The 25640-nt window shown below is 42.2% G+C and overlaps 1 pseudogene; it reads right to left on the bottom strand.

The window, feature by feature from the left end:
* LOC117150093 overlaps positions 1 to 22195 on the bottom strand; it is a 71830-nt pseudogene extending 49635 nt beyond the window's left edge.
* Positions 22196 to 25640: the final 3445 nt, after the last annotated feature.

The raw sequence follows: 25640 nt of genomic DNA, 5'->3' as shown, positions 1-25640 counted from the left end.
CGTCCCTCAGCATTAATTTTGCTGGTAAAGTTAGATCGTGAAGATCTTCCTCTTTAATATCTTCTTTGACTCTAGTCCTATCTTTTTCGTCAGAGTTAATGCTATCTTCATCCAAATTTATTCTTAGCGGTGTGTTTACTATGGTTGGAATTTCTATCTGGAGACTGAATTTATTTTTTATGAATATTAATTTTTCTCTTAATGTCACCAGTAGATCCAAAGCTTTAGCACACTGTTTGCTGTCCAAATTCTTTCTATTTTGTTGGATCAGCTCTCTGACTCCATTATAACTATTTACCAAGGTTTGGTCATTCTTATTAATTGTTACAGCTTGTATTGATCTGTTTTGCGTTAAGCATTTATAAGATTTTCTGAAGTTTTCATTTGGATTTTTTATCTGATCAACAAGCTTTTCCCAGTCCATGCTGTGGTATACTCATATCTTCTAATGTATGCATTTGTATTTTTTTTTTTAGATAAATTCAATATTACGTTTATTTTTATTTATTATTTTTTTTCATAAAATTTTTCTCATATTCTCATTCGTAATTGATTCTCTTCAAGATGTTCCTTAAATATTATCTAAACCGTTAGCAGTGCTACGGTATCTTTTCTTAAGACACTTGTTATGCAATTTGTATATTTTTATTAATGCATTGGATACCATAATTAGTGCGATTACAATTAGTATTATGGTTATCCAGAACAAATCTGCATTTTGGACTTCAACTTTATTTATGACATTGGCTGTAGAGTCCACAGTTTTAGTGTCCATTAGACCCATTTTGGGTATATCATACTAATTTTATATTTTGGCAAAGAATCTTCTATATATATATTTATATTTTTACTTTTACTTATTCCATTTGTCTCTATAGACATTTATGTATGGAATTTTTTATTTATAAAATTTTTTTTTCAATGTTCGCAAGGGTAAAAAAAAATTATATTTTACATTGTTGCCTGCCTGATTCTAGCTATGGCTTCACGGACCATATTGGGTTAACATATACCATATACCATATATATATTGGGTATATGCTCCGTTTTACAATATTTCTTACAATTTTCTTATATTTATATTTTATATTTATTATATATTTAATTTTCTGCTGCTGCTGATGCTCATCAGGTGTCAGCTGGGCGTCGCCGGGGGTGGCACGCTGACACTCCCTCGCTGCTGTCTATTTCCTGTGTGTCAGCTGGGCGTCGCCGGGGGTGGCACGCTGACACTCCCTCGCTGCTGTCTATTTCGTGTGTGTCAGCTGGGCGTCGCGGGGGTGGCACGCTGACACTCCCTCGCTACTGTCTATTGTTTGGGCGCTGACGATGTCGATGGCTGCTCACAAGTCCCCAAGCAGTGAGGACTCCAGATTCCTTCGCAGCCAGGGGGGCAGGACTTCTTTGGTTTTGTTAATGTTGGTGCTGGTGCTGGACATGCCTGGTATTTCGGAACTTCATTAATTGTGGTTATATTTTTAATATTATCTGAGTGAGTTTTCTCGAGTTTATGGGTCTTTAATTCTTGCTGATATTGCAGCAAGTGGTCTAGCTCTGCATGTAGCTTTAGAGCTTTCGACCAAACCGGTGGCGTTTGCTGACCATTTTTAGCCACCTTACGTGGGCTATACGTTTATTCAGCTTAGTTTTCAAACCGCCACGGTGTTTTCCCATACTCAATAGAACTCTACTCACTCAGATTTTTCCTTGGTTTTTACAGTTCCATTTAATTATTCCTTGTGATGGGTCTTCTTCCAGTCTTCCTTTGTTCCTTCCTTTGTCTTCACCAGCATTGGTCAATTCGTCCAATATTCCTTTGTCTTCACCAGCTTTGGTCAATTCGTCCAACGTTGGACGACTGTCACGGTCGCCATGTAATGATGAGCTCCAATTAATAACACAAGTCCGTTTTAGGTTGAATGCAGCCGTCTGGCTGACTTATATTTATTCAATTTATTCTTTTGATTTTAGAGTAGGCAGAAATGGTTCTGCCAGCTTAACGTCTACAGAGTGTCTGATTTTACAGTTTTGAATATTTGGACTTAGGCTAATCTGCGTAACTGCGCTGCCGGGTACGCCAGCGGCGGAGCGGCGTTCTTATGTATATCTTATATATCATATCTAGACTTATCGGGAGAGCGAGCTAAGTATGTACTTATGTAATATGCATTTGGTCGGCGTGGGAATGCTGACCATGCACTTTGTGGCCTTCGAGTGGGCAATGCACTTATACTTTTTGGCCTTCAAGTGGGCGATCATGTTACATCCGCCCTGGGCCTTACTGCGTGCATAAACATAAACATAAACATAGCAACAAAGTGCTGCCATATGTTAATATGCTATTTTATTTAATTGTTCTTAATATTGCATAGGCACATACTACACTATACCATGATAGTCAAAAGCTAATCCAAAATATTATCAATGAATGTAAAATCTGTAATCTGGCAAAAACAGAACATCGAGACACAAAACTGACATACGAAACAACTCCCGAAATATTTAACACAAGGGAAAAATACCTGATAGATTTTTAAACCAAATCTTCCTATCTTGTATTGATATATATTCGAAATTTGCCTCACTAGTAGAAGTAAAAAGTAGAGATTGGCTAGAAGCAAAATGACCCATTACCAAAATATTCAATGACATGGGAAAGCCACAGGAAATTAAAGCGGACAAAGATTCAACACCGAAGGTGTTGAAATTTCTGTAAGAACTAGTAAAAATGAAAGAAAGATTTCATAAGACCGTAAACGAAAAACTAAGAATCATTGCAAACGAACAAAATATTGAAGATAGGTGTACAAAATTCGAAACCATATTATACGTATACAATCACAAAACCAAACATAATAGTTCTAAACGATATCCAGCGGACATTTTTCTATATGCAGGTAGTTCAGACTTTAAAGTACAACAAAACAAAATCGATAAGATCAAATATCTTAATAAGAATAGGCATGATTTTTAAGTTGACATAAAATATAGACAGGCTCCACTTGTAAAGAGTAAAATTACTAATCCATTTAAAGAGACAGGAAAAATTGAACAAGTGGACAGTAAACATTTTGAAGAGACAAACCGCGGCAGGAAAATCGTTCATTATAAGTCAAAGTTTAAGAAACAGAAAAAGTTAATAAGAGTAAATACGATAATTCCATATCAACCAATGAAGAGAAAGATACACAGCACATTCCTAATAATGCTTAGTTGCATACTATCATATAACTATTTATAAATAGTTGTGATGCCTCACTGCTTTGGCATCATAGTAATGGGGTTCGCAAATACGAATCATATATGCACGATTTATCTTCAGTTTATTTCTCCATTTAAATTCATTTTTTTTTGTATACATAAAAATTACGTCTTATCGATATGACCGCAAAATTGCAAGTGCCCTTTAGAAAGAATACAGCTGAGTTCAATTAGCATCGACACATAGAATGTTAATCCGCTGTTATGACAGCTGTAGCACCGGGTGACTGCGCTCATAATCCGTACATGCCGCCCGCCAATGCGTCGTCCAGCATGAAGGCTCCTTGTTATTCTTGATCCGTGTGTTGATCATAATTATGTTGAAATAGGAAGTGGACAAAGATTTGTGATTGACCTCTTTTGAATGCCAGATTTCGTCTTTAATGTAACCACTCTGACTAGCGAGTCCGATCCAGGGTGCAGTTCGACGACTTGGCCTATAGTCCATTTAGCTGGTGGTAGATTATCATCCTTTATAATGGCAAAGTCGTTGATGTTAAGATTCTCTTTGATTTGGCACCACTTAGACCGAGTTTGCAAGTGTGACAACCAATCACGAGACCATTGGGACCAGAATTGTGGCGTCATGTGTTGTTGTGCAAGAAATAGTTCACGCAAAGGCTTATTATTCGGCCGACCTTGTGGCGGTGCCAGTAGTGCGTCACCAATTAAGAAATGTGCTGGAGTTACCACTTCTAAATCGTCAGGGTCGGCGGTTAGCGGGCAAAGTGGACGTGAGTTCAAACATGCTTCAATTCTGATCAAAACTGTGGTAAGATTCTCATACGTCTGCTTGTGGCTGCCGACGATCCGTTTAAGATGATGCTTCATTGCTTTCACGTTTGCCTCCCAGATGCCACCAAAATTGGGAGAATATGGAGGTGTCCAACTTGTCCCATGCTGGCATGTCGATTCATTTAGGGCTGCTTTGCAAGTAATGGGCTGGTGAAGCGATGTACTCGCGCCAACAAAATTTGTGCCGTTATCACTATACATATGTTGAACTTGTCCTCGACGTCCGGTGAATCGCGTAAATGCTTGCAGAAAGTGCTCTGTTGAAAGTCCAGTGACGGCTTCCAAGTGCACTGCCTTGGTTGCTAAGCATATAAAAATGGCTACATAGCCTTTGTAGGTAGTAGATCCTCGTACACGCGCGGCTTGAAGTTCAATCGCTCCGGTGTACTCAACTCCTGTTGTAATGAACGGACGAGTTGGGGGGTTGACTCGATGTAATGGCAAGTCACCCATTAATTGCTTCGCTACGACTGGAGCTACCTTAAAACATGTGACACATTTCCGGATGATTCTCCTGACTGCTTGTCTGCCTCTGGGAATCCAGAATTTGTATCGTATGTGAGCCAGTGTTAATTGAGCGCCGCCATGTAGAGTGAGCTGATGAGAGTGTTGAATTACCAAATCTGTAAATAGGTGACAATGAGGTAATTTAATTGGATGTCTTCGAGAAAAAGAGAGATTTAAATGATTGAGACGGCCACGAATCCTCAAGATATTGTTGTCAAGAAACGGTGTAAGATTTAAAAGTGTACTACGGGGTGGTAACGGCTTGTTCCTTTTAAGCGCTTGGATGTCGGCGTGAAATGTATCGGATTGTGCAAGGCGAGCTATGCAGCACAGGGCCTCATCCAGTTCGTCAGGAGAGAGTGATCCGTGACTTCGTTGCGCTCGATCATGAGCATTGTGGCAGAATCGTAACATGTATGCAGTGACACGTAGCAGTTTTGTATACGACGAGAATTGGTCAATAATAGAATCCTTTGTGTCTGACAAGGTAGTGAAGGCTCTAATTTTTATGGATTTGGCCTCCAGATCCCGTTCTTCTAGATTGAGCAATTGTGATTGTGTGTTTGGACATATATTGTGGGGTTTGCATAGCCAGGATGGGCCATGCCACCAAATATCAGGTATTTGGCTCGTTGATAAGCCTCTGGTTGCGCAATCTGCTGGGTTTTCCGACGTGTCTATGTGGTGCCACTGAGCCGCTGAGGTGTGGTCGAGAATGTAAGACACCCGGTTGGCTACAAACGTTTTCCACCTAGTAATGTCTCCTTTAATCCAGTGCAGAACAATGGCAGCATCGGTCCAGTAAAAAGTTATTCTCCAGCACCCATTTGGTGAGTTTGGTAGCTAATACTGCACCGCATAGCTCAGTGCGCGGTATTGTTACCGGCTTGGTTGGCGAAATTTTTGATTTTGCAACGATGAGAGTTGTATAGAAAGTCGCATCAGACTGTTGGGTGCGTGCATACACTGCTGCTGCGTAAGCACTGGATGATTTTTTTTTTTTTTTTTTTTTTTTTATTATTTGACTTACGGTAGGAAAATTAAAATCTTCTAAAGATACCACCTACTGTCCGTAGGTGGCATGCACGATTCATAAGCCCTATTGGAATTCTGCCTACGTACTAAAACAAAAACCTCCGCGTGCTCTTCGGTCCTTACTCGCTCACCGGGACTGCCAGTCAAGGTATTACTTCGGTGAGCAGGATGTGAGGCCAGGTCGCACTCCCTGCCTTCAGTGTAGTCCATCGGGGCTCCTCCTTCCACCCTTTAGTCGGTTTTTACGACGAGCTGGGAACGCTGAGGTATAGTTCTTCGCTCGCCGTCACCCATGGCGACAGTTTGGGCTTAGACATCCACTCTGTTGGCCATCACGCTTCATCATATTAATGATAAGGCTGTGTCCCAGCTCCCACGCCTCGCTGTTCGCCAGCATAGCCGCGAACAAACCAATAGGGACGAACGGGGTACCTGACACCGTCTTTAGCTGCTCCCTCTCCGCCGTGAATTTGGAGCAGTGCATTAGCACATGTTCTGCTGTTTCCTCACCGTCAACGCAGAACAAGCATCGAGCTGACTCTACGTGACGGAACCGGAGTAGGTAGGCCCGGAAGCACCCATGGTCCGTAAGAAACTGGGTTAGATGGTAGTCTAAGCATTTGTGCTGGCACTCTGCCCAAACCGTCATCTCAGGGATGAGCTGGTAAGTCCATCTTCCCCGTCGCGAAGTTTGCCATCTACTCTGCCATTCACCTGTTAGCCACTCGTGTGCCTCTTGCTTGGAAGCGCCACTTCGCCTTAGGCTGAGAGCCTTGATCTCCAGATCAATTGGCGGCAGGCCTGCCGCGTCCTCGGATATGGTCCTGAAACCTCTAATGAGCCTGAGGGCCATAAACCGTAGCACCGAACGAGCTCCTTTCAGGTATGAGCCCTTGCTAGTGGCATTGCTCCATATTGGAGCAGCGTATAGCAGAGAAGCCTTTGCTACAGACACCAGCAGTTTCCTGGCCGGGTGTCTTGGGCCTCCGACGTTGGGCATAAGCCTAGCCAACGAAGAGGCTGTGACTGCTACCTTCTTGCTGGCGTAGTTCGCGTGGTCCTTGAATGATAGTCTGCGATCTATCATTACCCCCAGGTACTTTAGTGACTCTTGGGAGGTCACCTGTGTGCCATTGACGGAGACCAGCATGTTCTCCACCTTTTTCCTGCTGCTTAGTAGGACTGCTTCGGTCTTGTGAGCCGCTATTGCTAGCCCGACTTTCTCGAGCCACAGGATGGCCGCACCGATCGTAGAGTTGCATTTGTCTTCCAACCCTGCGATTGTTTTAGAGACAGCTGTGATTGCCACATCGTCAGCAAAACAGTGCAGCTCTACTCCTACGGGCCTGATGATGCCCAAGATCCCATCGTACATAATGTTCTATAGGATTGGTCCAAGTACCGATCCTTGGGGAACACCTGCCGAAACTCGGTATCTTTTTGGGCCATTTTCCGTATCGTACCATAGGACCCGGTCCCTAAAGTAGCTGCCAACGACTATCCTTAGGTACTCCGGGATCCCCATGCGGTTCATGGCTGCGAGGATTACGGGCCATCTGGCGGTGTTAAATGCGTTCCTTACGTCCAGAGTCACAATTGCGCAGTATTCCTTCCTGCCCCCTAACCATCTATCACCAGAAAGAGCGGTCTTGGCGATGTTACTAACGGCCGAAAGAGCGTCCAGTATGCTCTTTCCTTTCCGGAAGCCATATTGATGGCTTCCCAGGCCATCAAGTTCAAGTTCTGTGACGCACTGGAAATCTGGGGCAGGGCCTGCCACTGTTGGCCTCCATAGAATGGTTTGCTTTGGAAATAGCTCCCCTACTATGTTAGCCAGGACCCCAGGGTCGGATGGGGTTGCCGCTCTCCTCCTTAGCTTGTTGCTAACCGGCTTATAGGCGAGGCCCCAGGTATCGCTGTCTACGCTATCCTGCAGCTCCTTATACGACCGCGCTTTGGCAGCCGCGATGCCGTGCTTGAACTCTAGGCGTTTCCTTTTGAAAGCCTCCAAGAGTTCCGCGTGGTGGGTATTGCCTCTGGCTCGTTGCGCCGTTCTCCTACCCCTGAGGCAATCAGACCTTAGTTGCCTTAGGGAGGCACTCCACCAGTAAACGGGTGGTTTGCGCTGTGCTTTATTTTTGCTAGGCATGGATGCGTCGCAGATTCTTCCGAGCATACTCATGAGGCCTGCCGCCATGCTCTCTGCGTCCCCATTTGGGATTTCCAGGGAATTGATCTGATAGACCAGCATGGCCACATCGATCTTCCTGGTGTCCCATGCTTTCCCGGCTGTTCTGCTCTGCCGTCTCCTGGGCATGCCCTCCGGGGAGAGACTGAAGGAGATCAGGGCGTGGTCGCTCAGCGTCATGACGTCATGGACCAACCAGTTGTTGTTTTCCACTAGCCCTCTGCTGACAAAGGTAACGTCGATAAAGGACGTACCCCTATCGTTGTTGAACGTCGGCTTCCGTCCGTCGTTCAGCAGTATAAGGTCCAGCATTCCCATGGCGTCAATCACAGCTCGGCCTCTGGCGTTGGACGTCCTGCTGCCCCATTCCACTGCCTAGGCATTAAAGTCGCCGGCGACGACCTTCGGGCTTCGCCCTCTCGCGTGGTCCACGAGCGCCTCCAGAAACTCCTCGAACTGATCGGGGGTGTCGCTCGGCGGAGCGTAGCAGCTGTACATGTGCACGTGTTTTAGCTTCGCATAAGCGATACCCCGCATAGGTAAAGCAGCCAGTTCCTGGACGTGGAGAGAGCTGCAGCATTTGATAGCTGCTTTACCTGTCTCGTCAAGGATCATGGATGATTGTCCACTACCAGAGACGTAGGGTTCGCTTAGGAGCATGATGTCTACATTGCGCTCAGCCGCGGTCTGGGCCAGGAGGCTCTGGGCTGCTGCGCAATGATTGACATTGAGCTGTACTACGCTAATGTGGGCGTGCATTAAGGTGGTTCTTGGCTTCTTTTAGGGTCGCTCTGTAGGGCACGCAAAGCTACCCGTCGGGTGGTTTCTGTCCACCTCGCTGCTGCAGATCAGGCATTTTGGTGCTGCAACGCACCCCTTTGCCTTGTGTCCATGCTCACCGCATCTAAGACAGCAGTCTGCCCTGTCAGTGTCCATGCAGGTTGCTGATCGATGACCATAGCCCAGGCACCTGTAGCATCTCGTGGGTCGGACGTCCTGGGTGAAACGACATCTTGACCATCCAACGATTAAGGTGCCCTGTTTAAGGACTGGTATCGCCACGTTCGCGTTCAGCAGCACTGAGGCTATCTGCGTGCCATCCCGCATTCTGCGAAGGCCCCTGATATCCTCAGGATTTATCTGTGCGACCATGCAGCTGTGGAGCTCATCTGCTGTCGTAGCCTCGTCCAATCCGCTGCAAGATAGAGCTATTCTTTGCGCTCCCGTGCGCACAGAGGCCAAGTCATTAAGCGCCGCTTCCAGGTCGCTCTTAAACTTGGGAACGCTTTCCGAAGCTTTCCCGTCTACCTCAAGCAACAGCTCACCTTTCTGCGTTCTCCGGATTTTTCGCACGTGGCTGCCCAGTTCGCTAAGGCTTGGGTCCGATCTTAGCTTCCGAAGCATCTCTGCGTACGAAGCCTCTCCTGTCTTTTTTACTATGAGTGCCTCAGGTTTTTTACGCAGGCGCGTAGGCTTCACCTTGGTCCACTCTGCACCGGTGCTAGCATTCTTGGCGACTGATGCGTAGCTGCCTGGCTTGGACTCGTTTGGTCTGAGTGGCGCCTTTTCATCACCGTTGCCACCCAACGTAGGGTTGCTCGGCTTGGGCGCCTGGGCGTTTGGCACTTGCACCTTGGGTACTTGCGCCTTTTGAGGGGCCTTTTTGGAAGGCTTTCGTACCTCCGTCTGGGTAGCACTGCTCTTTAAGCGGTGCTCGCTAGAAGTACCTTCGTACAGCTCCATCGCCCTGTTGTTAAGGGCTGAGAGTTCGGAAGCTATGCCCTTTGTCTCTCGTGTCACGTGGAGTTGGGTCTCGAAGGCGGATAGCAGGACGTTGATCTTGCCATTCATCCTGGTGAGAATGCCCCTCAGGTCCTCGTTCTGGAGGGCCGTTGTCAGGTCCGAAGATCGATGAGGGGAACCAGCTGTGGACTTCCCTTCCGTCTTTTGCGATGGCACTGCGATGTGGTCCATCGTCTTCTGACTTGTCGCGGTCGTAGATGCTGTAGAAGCCAAGTTCTCCACCTCTACAGAATCGCTGCAGTCGGTAGTCAACGGCGGCTGGGAGCCTGCGTGCTCACCCCTCGCCACCGACGGGACTGAGATTTCATCACCATGGGTCGGGTTACCAACTCCTCTGGTGGGGGATCTCGAAAGTCGGGAGCTCCTCCTGAACGGGTCGTTGCGATCAGGGGGACTGCCCCCCACTGAGCTGTCCATCAACTGATGGATGGCCTAAGGTTACCTAGGCGAAGCACCAGCCTTAGAAAGGGGTTCCCACGTAGGCCACGGATTTCCCCCTGGCTTTTACAGATGGAGGTTTGTACCGCCTCCAGCAACCAGTAACAAAATTAAATTAAATTAAATTTCAACGGTTTGATTTTGAATTTAATTTTGAATTTAATTTTGAATTTAGCGCCCTACTGTCGCAACACAACTTTGATCACCCGGTTGATCTGGCAACGCCGCCCTCTCCAGATCACCCGTTGCGCCGAGTTGGCAGCGCTATCAGCTGTTTTATCCGATGAAACAAACGCACTGGAGGATCCATCGCAAAAGGTGTGCAGTTGTGTCTCACTACTAAATTGTGGTATAAATTTGACGCTGCGTGGTATTTTGATCGTGTTAACATTCATTAGTTGCTGTCGAAATTGTTGCCATTTGACGGCAATGGTGTTGGGAACTGGCTCATCCCAATCCAGTGATGTACTCGATCCGTCCTCGCGATATTGCTTCGCTAGTGTAATTTCTTTCAATATAATCTTTGCTGAAATTACAACTGGAGCGATTAATCCAAGAGGATCAAATAAACGTGCTATGGTCAATAGGATTTCCCTTTTTGTTATACCGGCTGGAGTAATTGTAATTTATAAGTGAAGCAATCTTGCTTGGGCAACCAGTACATACCCAGTGTTTTGATGGTGTCCGCATTGTCCCAACTGAGGGATGTCTGCTTGCATTGATGCTCGACGATACCTTTTGAGCCATCAGATCCTGGTCATTACCAGCCCATTTTCGTAGCTCCATGACAGAGGATTTTAAAGCTAGCATAGTTTGCAAACTTTTCCGTATTGCTGCCTCTTGTGAATGATCGCCTGAGAGAATGTCGTTGACATATATCTCATTTTTGAGAACGTTGGATGCCATAGGATATTTTGTCTGTGTGTCTTCAGCTATTTGATGGATGACTCTTATAGCTGTATAAGGTGCAGACGCTGTTCCAAACGTCACGGTAGTTAAGCAATGCTGTTTTATGACTCCATGCAGCTGTGGAGCTCATCTGCTGTCGTAGCCTCGTCCAATCCGCTCCAAGATAGAGCTATTCTTTGCGCTCCCGTGCGCACAGAGGCCAAGTCATTAAGCGCCGCTTCCAGGTCGCTCTTAAACTTGGGAACGCTTTCCGAAGCTTTCCCGTCTACCTCAAGCAACAGCTCACCTTTCTGCGTTCTCCGGATTTTTCGCACGTGGCTGCCCAGTTCGCTAAGGCTCGGGTCCGATCTTAGCTTCCGAAGCATCTCTGCGTACGAAGCCTCTCCTGTCTTTTTTACTATGAGTGCCTCAGGTTTTTTACGCAGGCGCATAGGCTTCACCTTGGTCCACTCTGCACCGGTGCTAGCATTCTTGGCGACTGATGCGTAGCTGCCTGGCTTGGACTCGTTTGGTCTGAGTGGCGCCTTTTCATCACCGTTGCCACCCAACGAAGACCGATGAGGGGAACCAGCTGGGGACTTCCCTCCCGTCTTTTGCGATGGCACTGCGATGTGGTCCATCGTCTTCTGACTTGTCGCGGTCGTAGATGCTGTAGGAGCCAAGTTCTCCACCTCTACAGAATCGCTGCAGTCGCTAGTCAACGGCGGCTGGGAGCCTGCGTGCTCACCCCTCGCCACCGACGGGACTGAGATTCCATCACCATGGGTCGGGTTACCAACTCCTCTGGTGGGGGATCTCGAAAGTCGGGAGCTCCTCCTGAACGGGTCGTTGCGATCAGGGGGACTGCCCCCCACTGAGCTGTCCATCAACTGATGGATGGCCTAAGGTTACCTAGGCGAAGCACCAGCCTTAGAAAGGGGTTCCCACGTAGGCCACGGATTTCCAGCAACGCCTCCAGCAACCAGTAACAAAATTAAATTAAATTAAATTTCAACGGTTTGATTTTGAATTTAATTTTGAATTTAATTTTGAATTTAGCGCCCTACTGTCGCAACACAACACTGATCACCCGGTTGATCTGGCAACGCCGCCTTCTCCAGATCACCCGTTGCGCCAAGTTGGCAGCGCTATCAGCTGTTTTATCCGATGAAACAAACGCACTGGAGGATCCATCGATTTTTTTTTGTCTGTGTGTCTTCAGCTATTTGATGGATGACTCTTATAGCTGTATAAGGTGCAGACGCTGTTCCAAACGTCACGGTAGTTAAGCAATGCTGTTTGATGACTCCATCCGCCGCCCGCCATAAAATCCTCTGGTACTGCGTGTCATCAGGGTGGACATAGATACAGCGATACATTCGTTGTATATCGGCAGTGAAAACAAACTGATATTGTCTCCAATTTAAGAGAACGGCTGGCAGATCATTTTGCAGCGTGGGACCTACACGATGTACTGTTTAACGATCTGCCATTTGAGGTCCGGGCCGATGCGTCAAAAACGATACGTTTTTTTGTGGTGAGGCTTTCTTCTTTGAAAACTGCATGATGCCTTTCGAGTTGAAGATACAGTCATGGTCAAAATTATTTTCACAAAGTGCATTTTTGTGCATGGGTCACAAACAGTTGCTTGTGCAGCAAGTGGGGGGAGGTGAAATGCAAAAAAACTTTTGCTTTTGCAAATTCAAACCTATGCAGAGTCAGATGAAAGAAGAATTGAAAAAATAACTGTTCCTATGCGCAAGGAAGAGGCAAATGAAGAGATCTTTATCAGTTGTCAGAAGTATTTGCACACGGTTTCGTCGCATCACAATTATTTTCACAACGCAATTTCTTCTTCAGTGATTGGTTTAGAGTGACAAGTGCCGGTTTGTTTGCTTAAATACATTTAAATTATTGAATAAAAATTAGATTTAATCATTTTCCTATTACAGTTATTAAATAAAATGCCCAAAACAAAAGAGTTAACAGTTGAGGCCCGGGCTGGTATTGTTGCTAGGTTTAAAGCCGGTACACCTGCGGCCAAAATAGCTGAAATATATCAAATTTCGCGTAGAACTGTCTACTACTTAATAAAAAAGTTTGATACAGTTGGCACATTAAAAAATAAAAAAAGATCAGGCCGAAAACTTGTGCTGGACCAAAGGCAATGCAGGCAAATACTTGGAGTTGTGGCGAAGAATCCTAGTGCCAGTCCGGTAAAAATTGCCTTAGAATCAAAAAATACAATTGGCAAACAAGTTAGTAGTTCTACAATTCGTCGCAGGCTAAAAGAAGCTGATTTTAAGACATACGTTCGCAAAACGATTGAGATCACACCAACCAACAAAACAAAACGTCTTCGATTTGCGTTGGAATATGTTAAGAAGCCTCTTGACTTTTGGTTTAATATTTTATGGACTGATGAGTCTGCATTTCAGTACCAGGGGTCATACAGCAAGCATTTTATGCATTTGAAAAATAATCAAAAGCATTTGGCAGCCCAGCCAACCAATAGATTTGGTGGGGGCACAGTCATGTTTTGGGGATGTCTTTCCTATTATGGATTCGGAGACTTGGTACCGATAGAAGGAACTTTAAATCAGAACGGATACCTTCTTATCTTAAACAACCATGCTTTTACGTCTGGAAATAGACTTTTTCCAACTACTGAATGGATTCTTCAGCAGGACAATGCTCCATGCCATAAGGGTAGGATACCAACAAAATTTTTAAACGACCTTAATCTGGCGGTTCTTCCGTGGCCCCCCCAAAGCCCAGACCTTAATATCATTGAAAACGTTTGGGCTTTTATTAAAAACCAACGAACTATTGATAAAAATAGAAAACGAGAGGGAGCCATCATTGAAATAGCGGAGATTTGGTCCAAATTGACATTAGAATTTGCACAAACTTTGGTAAGGTCAGTACCAAAAAGACTTCAAGCAGTTATTGATGCCAAAGGTGGTGTTACAAAATATTAGTATTGTATTTATATAAAATAAAGAAATTCTTATGTTGAAATTAGATGTTAAGCTGAAGCGCAATAAACATGTGAAAATACTATTGACAACTTGCATGCATATTTTCTTTTGCTTTAAGCTTTGTACTATGAACCGTTATCTTTCGTATTTCTTTTCGACTACCTTCTGCATAGATCAAGATAAGCGATAAGAACTATTTCAGGCAAATCGGACAACAAAAAGAAGAAATATAACAAAAAGAAGTTGAAGTTTGCAAATATTGTGCGTTGTGAAAATACTTTTGACCACCTCTGTATCTGTTCAGGGCGATCTGATGAGATTTTCCGAGCGTCATACTGTGATCAAAGTTCCTCTTGAATGGCAAACGGACTTGATAACTGCCGTCTGGTTGACGTTGATGGGTCTGTTTAAAGAACGACTCGCACCATTGATCTTCTTTGGAGAGCTTTGGGCGTTCTGGAACTGATTCTACCTCGCAGAATACTTTAAGCAGCTCTTCGGAGTTTATTATGGCATGATTACAACGAATGTGGCGTGTAATATGCGTGTTGCCAAAATTGCCTAACAGAACCCATCCGAGTTGAGTATTCTGCGCTATGGGTTCGTTTGGAAAGCCAATCTTAGTTCCAGGTAACAAGAGTTGTGCCATAAGGTCGGCTCCAAAAATGATATCGATTCGCTTGGATCTATAATAATAGGGGTCTGCGAGCATGAGACCATGGAATGACTCCAGTTTCCTGCTGGAAAACTTTGACTTGGCATGTGTGATGTCAACGTGTTCAAAACATAAGCATCGTCGACCTTTAACGAGAAATTTGGGTTAGTTGCTGTTTGCACCGAACAACTTACGATGAATTTGCAGCGTCGGCTTGAATCTTGGCCGACTCCGGTGATTGAAGTGCGAGTTGTGCTTCGGGAGAGCTGGAGAGACTGTACAGCATGCTCCGAAATGATAGTTGCTTCTGATCCTTGGTCAAGAAGCGCGTTTACCGTGGCCTGGCATCCTGTGTGTGTGTTACTGAGTCCAACCCGAGCTGTTGCTAGAAGTACCTTTCGATGAGTCATAGGTGAAGTTGTAGTTGACATGCACTGTAGAGTCGGCTTGGCATCTGAACTGGCCGAACTTGGGCATGATGTCGAGGAGGCTATCAGCGTTGGCTGTGTTACTGGAAAATGTAACATCGTGTTATGACGTTGACCACAATGAAGACAATTCTTATTGCTGGGGCAGCTTGCTTGTGTGTGCGATTTTCCCAGGCAATTTAGACATAATTTTGCCTTGCTGGCCACTTCTTTCTGTTGGTAGCAATCCATTGAAAGAAATTGCGGACATCTTCGAAGGATGTGTAAAGTGCCACAATGATAGCAAGCGGACGCGGAAGTACCCGACCTGGTGGGGGCGCTGTGCACACGCACGCGTTTAATACCGTCTGAAGTTTCATTTGACTGTTTCATGCCGCTGCACGCGTTACGGCTTTCAATAGCGTCTAACGTAACAAGTCGATCATTGAGGAACTATTGCAGATCTTTGTATGAAGGAACGTCAATCTTGCTGCCCAGATGATGTTCCCACGCTGTGTGAGTGTCTTTAGGTAGTTTGGTTGTTAGATAATGAGTCAGCAAAAAATCAGACGTTGACAGTACTAACCATAGACCGTATGTCAGCAGATTTTTCTTTAGAAAGATTCGGTAAGTTGTAGAGCATGTTCATGTGGCTGGCGAACACAATGCGTGGGTTGTTATACCGTTGTAGGAGTGTGGTCCAAGCGACTTCTTAGTTTGCTTCAGTTAAAGCGATTTGGCGAATGTCGTTGTCCAGGCCTACTGGTAATGCTTCCTTTAAAAAATGGAACCTTTGAATCTTAACCAGACGTTCATTATTGTGAATCAAGCGTAAAAATGCATCATGAAAACTTGGCCAGTCCGCGCAGTTGCCAGAGAATTTCGGAACTGGTAATTTTGGCAATGGTATCCTTACTTCCTCTACATGTGTTTTTATTGTGGAGTTAGTTCGTTTCTAGATTCGTTTCTTTTCTTCTGCCACAAAACAGTAAACTTCCATGCCTAGGTCTTCGAATTGGCTGATTGTATTTTGTTGCTTATACACATTTTCTTCGTAGTCTGCCATGCATATAAGTGTGTGATGCGTCTGATGAAATTCTTTGTTATACTTGTCGATTTGATTCAAAAGTTTTTCGAAATATGTTTCCGTTTTCCGCACACTTGAGTCCTTTTTCACATTACTGAAATCGAAGGGCAACGGGACTTAGCTCTGTCGTGATGAGAGCGAGCGCGAAAGAAAACGTAGGCACGTTGAACGTTGATTTATCTGGATGAAGCCAGCCAACGAAGATAAAATTGCCAAACAGCTTTTAGCAATTATTAATTATGATTCTTATGAGCAAGGTTCCCCTCATGGGCCACCAATGAATAGTTGTGATACCTCACTGCTTTGGCATCATAATAATGGGGTTCGCAAATACGAATCATATATGCACGATTTATCTTCAGTTTATTTCTCCATTTAAATTCATTTTTTTTGTATACATAAGAACTACGTCTTATCGCTATGACTGCAAAATTACAAGTGCCCTTTAGAAAGAATACAGCTGAATTCAATTAGCATCGACACATAGAATGTTAATCCGCTGTTATGACAGCTGTAGCACCGGGTGACTCCGCTCATAATCCGTACACCATGGTTAAATGCTGCAATATCGAAGTGAATCCAATAAGCGCGAAAAATGGATATCTTATATTACAAACTGAAACAATGGAAATTCTAACCAGCTACGAATACCATTATTTGAGTATAAACATAACAAAGACATTGCTAATGTTCGAAAACCTAATAACTGAAGCAAATGATAATCCAAATGTAGCACAGATACAATATTTAGTCGATAAACTAAAACGGGAAATAAATGGTTTAGGAATTATTTAGCGAAGCAAAAGAGGTCTTTTAAACGTAGTAGGAAAAGCTTATAAATACTTATTCGGTACATTAGATGAAGACGACAGGGAAGAGCTAGAAGAAAAAATTAATAACATTTCAGAAGACTCCGTGAAAACCCATGATCTGAATATGATTGTCGACATAATCAACAGCAGTATTGACATAATTAATAAGCTCAAGTTAGAAAAAGAACAAAACCAACAAATTGCGATACTTATATTCAACCTACAACAGTTCACAGAATACATAGAAGATATAGAGTTAGGTATGCAATTAACTAGACTAGGAATCTTTAACCCAAAATTACTAAAACACGATTATTTGAAAAACGTAAATTCGGAGAAAATGCTAAAAATAAAAACATCAACTTGGCTCAAGACAGACCCGAACGAAATTTTGATTATTTCCCACGTTCCCAGCGAGGTCACTAAAGTTATTTCAAATAGTTCCGTACCCCGATGAACATAACTATATTCTAACCGAGCAAATATTCGATAAATTTTATATATTCAATAACCAAGTATTTCATAAGGATACAGATAAAGTAATATTCGACAAATGTATTCTTGGACTTATAAAACAAGAGCAAACTCAATGCAAATACACTAAAACCCTAAAATACACTAAAGAAAAATTTCCAAATAAATTATATAGAACCAAATATACTTTTAACATGGAATATTCCTGAAACAATTGTCAACCAAGATTGTACAAATAACAAAATATTAATCTCAGGAAACAACATTATTAAAATTAAAAATTGTACCATGCAAATATATGAGTTCCTAATTTCTAATAATCTAGCAGATTTTACACAAACAATTTATATCACCAACAATGTTACACGTTTAGAACCAATAAATCACTTACAAACAAAAGAAATGATAAAATCCCATGTAAAACACTATAACTTTTTTCAAATTATATGCATTACAACATTTGTCATCATGATAATTAGTTTGACTCTGTATTTAGCATATAATCTTAAAATTACAGCTAAGAAAATTATTGTTGTCAATATTGTAAACAAAAAAAAGAACACCCGCACCTAGAAACTAATGTCAATGATAATATTCAACTAGGAAACAATATGATGTATCCATATTTAACGACCTGAGGACAGGCCAAATTCAAAGGTTGGGGGAGTGACATATAGTGACATAAGTCCCTAAGACTTAAGCACATGCCTACACAAGTAAGTCCAAAGTCCATATCAGAAAAGCTCGATACCGAGGCTTGAACGTCAATCAAATCAGAATAATTAGATGAGTTCAGTTGGAGACCTAATTGTAATCGGTCGGTGTTCTTCAACAAAATAAAAAATTGTAATCATTCAGTGAAATAAAATTATACTTTTTTCACATATGAGTATTGCAAACATTTAAATGGCGCAGTCGGTAGGATCCAATAAAAAGAGTCCTTTTAGTAGGGTACTAATCAACTGAAGGATATGCTATACAACTAGCTATCCAAGATTAGCGAATTGAAACAGTGATTCTAAAAAATTATTATCAAATAAAAGAATTAAACTACTATGATGGCACACCTGGCAGACGTCTGGATTCGTAAATCAAGTGGAACAATTACTCAATCTATATCCAACCCAAGATGCGAGTCAAGCACACGTCGTATATGGAGCAGTGAAGCGGTTAGTAGTGTATTCAGCATTAGAAATCGTTACCCAGGAAAGAACTACAACATCATACCCGGAAGCATCTGTAAGTTTATATAGAAACTAGAAATACAGTATTGCATTATATTTCATAAGTTAGAATTAGAAAATGATCCCTTTGATAAATGAAATTATACAGAAATGTTGAATAAGACTGTCAAATCTGTAATAGATCGAAAACTGTCGGATAGAATTTATGTCAGGAGCAGGGGAAACTTTAATCAAAATAATAATCAAAAATATTACAGTAACAGAAATCACAATTATAATAATTATTGTTCTGGCATGAATCCGAAAATTAAAACACAACCACCTCAAAATTCGAACCAATTTATACCAAATCAAAACCAGAACTCACCTCGTTTCATACCAAATCATCTAAGAGGTAATTATTACACATATTTTATTTAACATAAGCCCAACAAAATAACCCGCTTAATAATCCCCTTAACTTCCAACCCTCGACTTCAAATAATTTTAATACCCAAAAAACGGTAAAAAGACAACGCGAGAGTCAAAGTGGCCATAGCAGAATGGATGTAAATGTTCATCAAGCTGCCTCGGACACGAAAGTGACACAGAAGGACGTACCAATCCCTATGTAGAAATTGGTTATCATAATAATATTTACAAAGGAATGATCGACACAGGATCATCAATAAATATTATTAGAGAAAATTTTGAAAATATAAAAGAAAACGAAGAGAATCTAACAGTGTACACTATTAAAGGGTCAATTAAAAGTAAAATAATAAAACCCACTTCGGTCTGTCCGTCTGTTCAAAAATTCTATATCCACAAATTTTCCGACATTTGTGATTTCCTGGTAGGTCGAAAATATCTAGAGGATACGAAAGCTAAGATAAACTATTATTATCATAGTTAAGTAATTTTAGGCTCAAAAACATTTAAATTTTTTGTATGGAGAAAAGAAGGGCGAGACCGCATCCAAATGCTTCGACCCACAGCAAAAGATTGATTCTGCCCCAGTGGAGAAAATCAATCCAAAGATGCAAAAGGTTAAGACCAAATATAAGGGCCTTAAACCGAAGCGTCAACAACAAAAGAAGGAGACCCCATCATCTAAATGTCTCATTTCAAATGTTGTTAGTGACACAGTGGACAATGTAACACATCTTGATCCCATGTCCGTTGACGACGATATAGTCAACTTCGAGATTAACAATGAGTTACGCGAATGTAACGAGTATAGACTCGAACATTTAAGTGTAGAGGAAGTTGAATGTTTAATGAGAGTCCTATACGAATATAGAGACATTCAGTACAAAGAGGGCGAAATTTTGACCTTCACAAGTACCATTAAACATGTCATCCAAACTCATCATGAAGATCCAATATACCGTAAACCCTACAAGTACCCCCAGAGCGTTGACCAAGAAGTCAACAAACAAATCAAAGAAATGATAGAACAAAGGATTGTTCGCAAATCAAAATCCCCTTATTGTTCTCCTATCTGGGTGCTCCCCAAGAAGGCAGACGCCGCTGGGAAACAAAAATTCAGGTTGGTAGTCGATTACAGGAATCTAAATGAGATAACTGTTAATGACAAATTTCCCATTCCCCGAATGGACGAGATATTGGACAAATTTGGTAGATGCCAATATTTTACAACAATAGATCTAGCTAAAGGTTTTCACCAAATCCAGATGGATGATTATTTTTTTCAAAAACTGCTTTTTCCACTAAGCATGGGCATTATGAATATACTCGTATGCCCTTTGGTCTAAAAAATGCTCCAGCTACTTTTCAGAGATGTATGAATAATCTTCTGAAAGGTTTGATCTACAAAGATTGTTTAGTCTATTTAGACGATATTATTGTTTATTCCACTTCATTTGATGAGCACATTTTATCTCTAAAGAAAGTCTTTGAGAAACTGAGAGAAGCCAACTTGAAATTGCAGCTAGATAAATGTGAATTCATGAAGAAAGAAACTAAATTCGACACATTATTACAACAAATGACATCAAACTAAACCCGAACAAACCAAAGCAATCACAAACTATCTAGGTGGGACTATGTGGGTTCTATCGCAAGTTCATTCCTTACTTTGCCAAAATAGTTAAGCCCATGACCCTCAAACTAAAGAAAGGTGCTGTAATAGATATGAAATGTAAAGACTACATCGAATGATTTGAAAGACTAAAGGTTTTGATAACCTGATGTTATATCGGGTCTGAACCCGATATAAATTACCCTGATTTTTCAAAGCCCTTTTCTCTAAGAACTGACGCAAGTAATGTAGCTATTGGTGCAGTACTATCACAGAACCATAAGCCCGTTTTTTATGCCAGCAGAACGCTGAACCCGAAATTAACTATGCTAATATTGAAAAAGAATTGTTAGCTATAGTTTGGGCGACAAAATATTTCAGGTCATACTTATTCGGAAGGCCATTTGAAATATTAAGTGATCTGAAACTACTGGTATGGCTCAATAATAAATTGCGGACCATAGCCTACAAAAACTCTGCACATTTGCAGAGGTCGCTATGAAGCTTTTTATATGTTCGCTTTTAAGTCAGTTCATATTTGAGATCCTTTGAATAAAGAGCACCGACCAGCTCAAAAAAATATAACTCCGGCAAACGCCGATATCTAATTAATTACGAAATTGAGTCTCTAGGCCAGAAGCCATCCTAATTCATCAATTGGGAATTATCACCTCCGATCTCCGGAGATACATCCATCGGCCAACCGGCCAGGTTCCAGTGACTGCAGTGAGGGAACCCATGCGGCGCTTACTCTTCATAATTGGGACCCAACTAACGGATTACTAACACACTAACATACTTCACACAAACTATGTAAGTGAGCTTCTGTTCCAATCTCCAACTGCATTTACATAGAGCTTTAAATATTTAAAAAATTTGTGCGATTACATAAAAATAAACTGCATTTCCATAACAGTTCAAAGATCTATATGTGTTGTAAATTAAATTTATGTTATTGTTATGAAATTTAGATATTGAATTTTAAAGTTTGATTGACTGTGCGAGTTATATTGTACTATATACGAACATAATAATAATAATATTAATAATAATTATAATATGAATCATAATAATAAGACAACCAATAAGTAAACTTAAGACCACCCTAGATCCTTAGGTCCATCCTAATCCTAAATATGCAAATTCAGCATGTGCGCTTTTAGGGGTCGCACTCGACTCCCATTGGTTACCGAGTATGAACTTCATACATACATATTGCAGAATTTGCTAGTGTCAGCACTTGGCTGTCACGAGCGATCGGCCTGCAGACCACGCTAAGTTTTAGTTATAAAATAAGAACAGAGCAAGAAGTACACGTATAAATAAAATTAAATAAAGATAACAAACAACCAATTGTATTTTAGAATTAATTAAATACATGGCGACGTCCAGCTGACGCAAGGAGGATCTGCAGCCAAAAATATTCCTGAAGCAAGTAGGAGCTGCGAAATAAAATATTTTTTTTCGTTCATATTAATATTACACAAAATATTGTAAAATTGACGGGAACTTTTTCTGCCCGATGAGATGCCATACATCAATTACGCAGCAAAATGTAATATATTAAAAAAAACAAAAAAACCGCCACTGACATATACTCGCGTGCTCAATCCTGAGCGACGGGCGGTCCCTCGACCACTGGACCTGTGGGCGGCATGCCCCGCACCGGACACGGTAATTCGGCCTTCAAGTCTGGCTCTGAGTACGACTACGGCGGCTATGGATCCGGGGACGACTGCGACTACAGTAACTACGTGAAGCTGGAGGGCGCCTCGAACTACGGAGCAGGGCAGCGATCAGCGTACGACAACGACACGCAGCCACCCTATGCAGCCTCTCAGGATGTCTAAAGCGAGAAGGGTCGTGTGGCGGAGAGGTAGAAGTAGCGGAGCAGAGAGGAGCGGAAGTACATGTCGTGCTCGGTGAATTATGAAGAGGACAGAAAAGATGATGGTAATTGTAAGCTAAAGCGTCGTCTGTTCGTTTTTATTTCAGATCAGATCAGTTGTTGAAATTAATATTTAAAACTCTTGTACAACTATTATTTGAAGCGAAAACAATTTAACATGAAAATACCTAGCGACAAGTCAGATTCATAGATATTCATGTATGTATGTTCTATAGCATCGAGTATGTAATTTATAGGCGAAACATCAGCATTCTCACCCATTTAGACAAGAGAACATAAACACCAGACTCAACAAGCATTCTCCTGTACCCCACCCTCACCAACCAACCAACCAACCAGCAAGGATCAACTAACAAAATGTTCCCAACCAACTAAAACCCGTAGACACTTATGATACATGGTATTAGCAAGATACAAAATAGAAATGTGAAGATTTAAACGTAATGATTTACAAGTATAAAGTTTAGCTAATTAGACACAAGGTCAAGAATAGAGCGCGAATAATAATAATAATAATAATAATAATATATTAATAATATAATAATAATATAATAATATTAATATATATATATATTAATATGTTATAATAATATAATTTTATTTAAAGAGTAAACAAGTAAAGATCTCCATTAATTACTAAAATTAGTAAATACAAATTCGAAATTGTACATTTTAAAGCAAAAGCACGTCAGTAGCCGATCAGCTTTCACCACCACCCGCTTTCTGAATCAGGCGACAAGCTTTAGTAAGGGTTTAAAATGACCGGCCGCGCGGTTCACAGATATGGAATGTTAGTAGTAGTTAGTTTTGTTTCTAGACAATGGTTAAACCTAATCGGCAAATGTTTTACTTGTTTTTATCGGCAATAGGTCATTCGAAGGGAGGGTGTGGTGGCGAAATAGGGCGATACTGACTTGGGAAAGATAATCATGTTGCAGACGCTTTGTTTCTAATACCCATCGGAGAACTTAAAGCAATAAAAATACAATTACTAAAGGTCACAACAAGATCTACAACAAGACAGAAAAATACATGCGCAGGTGAAAAATTTCATGAATCAAATAAGAAAGAAAATATACAAATGCCCAATATCTATCAGGTAATCAATAACATTGATGCCAAAAAAAATGTTATACTCATGTAGACAAAAAACACATTATAACACGTTTTGATATGACTAATTTTTATTCTAATGAAATAATCGATTTAGATCAATTCTTTCAAAGGCTTAATGAAGAAGCAAGAATAAATAGCATCATTCAAACACAATTGTCACCAAGTGTACAAATCTTCTAATTTTTCACTATAAAGAATTTTAAAGAAAAGGGCAATAAAATACTAAAAAATTTAAAAATACCGCTATTAAACAAGGTGACTAAGATAGATAAACATGATAAGGTTCAAATAAAAGCAATACTGTCTAAATATCATGATGATCCATCAGAAGGAGGCCATTCACGAATTTCTATAACCCTGAAGAAAATAAAAACTATTATTATTGGCCACAAATGACAAAAGAAATAAGTAAATATGTTAAAACATGTTTAAAATGCCAACAAGCAAAGACAACAAAACATACTAAAACACTATTGACAATAACAGAAACGCCAGCAACAGCACTTGATATAGTTTTGATAGATACCACTGGTCCATTGGCCAAGATCAGAAAACGGAAATGAGTATTCTGTTACTATCATTTGCGATTTAACAAAATATTTGGTAACGGTACCTATTCCAAATAAAAGTGCAAGATCGGTTCACTTTCGATCCATTTGAACTTGAATTCGCTGCATTAGCAGCCCTCTCGAGCTATTTGTTGTTGCCCACTCCACTTTGCTACCCGATACCGGCGCATGCATTGGCTGTGCCAATTTTGTGCCTTTTATATGGCTTTGTATATTTGTTTGCCTTAGTGGAAACCCGCTCCCAGCAGGCCCTTCGCCTTATTGTTACTTAGCTGGGCAGCGGCTCTGCTCACCGAGTCTTCATCCAGTGCCTTTAAAGCGGATACTCAGCCCCCCGCGACCCCCTCGCCGTACTGTTTGGCCCCATGGGCACAACGGCTTGAGTATTCCCATACACAGGGAGTTCCCCCCATGAGGGAGTCATTTCGGCAGTATAGGAATTCCGAAAAGTACACCAGCGACTCAGAGTTCAAAAGCGACGGCACTAGCGACTCAGAGTCCAAAAGCGACGACTCGACAGAAAACTCTGTACGTAAAAGTATACCAACTATTGCATTTATTTCATATAAAATGTCTCTCGAAACATAACATAATAAATCTATCATAAGGGCGTTACAGGATCGAGCCTTAGAAAGCCAACGCAGGGAGACTGACATGCGTAAAACAATTCAGGATCTTGCCGGCCAGGTCGCGGCTATACAGATTACCCCTGTCTGCAGACAGAAACACCACAATCAAAGGTTACAAACCAATAGATGTCACCGATCGTCCCGTTGTGATGAAACATTGGATGCCGTTAAATGTCTTCCAGACTTTATGGGGACACAGGAAATATATGTCTCCTGGCGGCAAGCGGCAAATGCCGCTTACCATATGTTCAGAAAATATGAAAATAGTTCGCGACACTATCAGGCCGTAGTTATCATCAGGAGCAAACGCCCGATACAAGTTATCGAGCAAGAGCTAGGCACCCTCAGACAGGGAAGTTTCACGCTCCTTCAGTATTATGACGAGGTTGAGAAAAAACTCACCTTGCTCACCAACAAGACAACCATGTCCTACGAACCGTCGTCAGAGAAGTTCCGGGATGACGCTTTGAGAGTTTTCGTCTCGGGACTCAGGCGCAACATCACGGATGTGCTATATGCGTCAAAGCCAAAAACATGCCGTCAGCACTCGCCCTGGCGTAATAAGTGGAGTCCAACCACGAGCGTTACAACTTCGCAACCTCGTTTGCACGAAACCAAGAGGATAGGGACCGTATGCCATATCCCAAAGTGCAGGAGCGCCAACAGGCCCCCCCACAAACCAGCTCGATGGGAAGTGCCGGGAAACCCCGAATTTTACTAAACAGCATAGAGCACAGGTGCACTCCGCTCCACGTAGCGACCGAATGGCTCGAGGGAACACGCCGGAACCCATGGACGTTGACCCGTCATCGTCCAGGATGCAGGCATCTCACGCCCCTGATTACCCGAAATGGAAGCCGGCCGCGTCTGGCCGCTCGG

The sequence above is a fragment of the Drosophila mauritiana genome, unplaced genomic scaffold (genome assembly GCF_004382145.1).
Source record: "Drosophila mauritiana strain mau12 unplaced genomic scaffold, ASM438214v1 Y_31, whole genome shotgun sequence".
Classification (NCBI taxonomy): domain Eukaryota; kingdom Metazoa; phylum Arthropoda; class Insecta; order Diptera; family Drosophilidae; genus Drosophila; species Drosophila mauritiana.
Note: the sequence above shows the minus strand (reverse complement) of the source record. Positions and strands in the feature narration are given on the sequence as shown.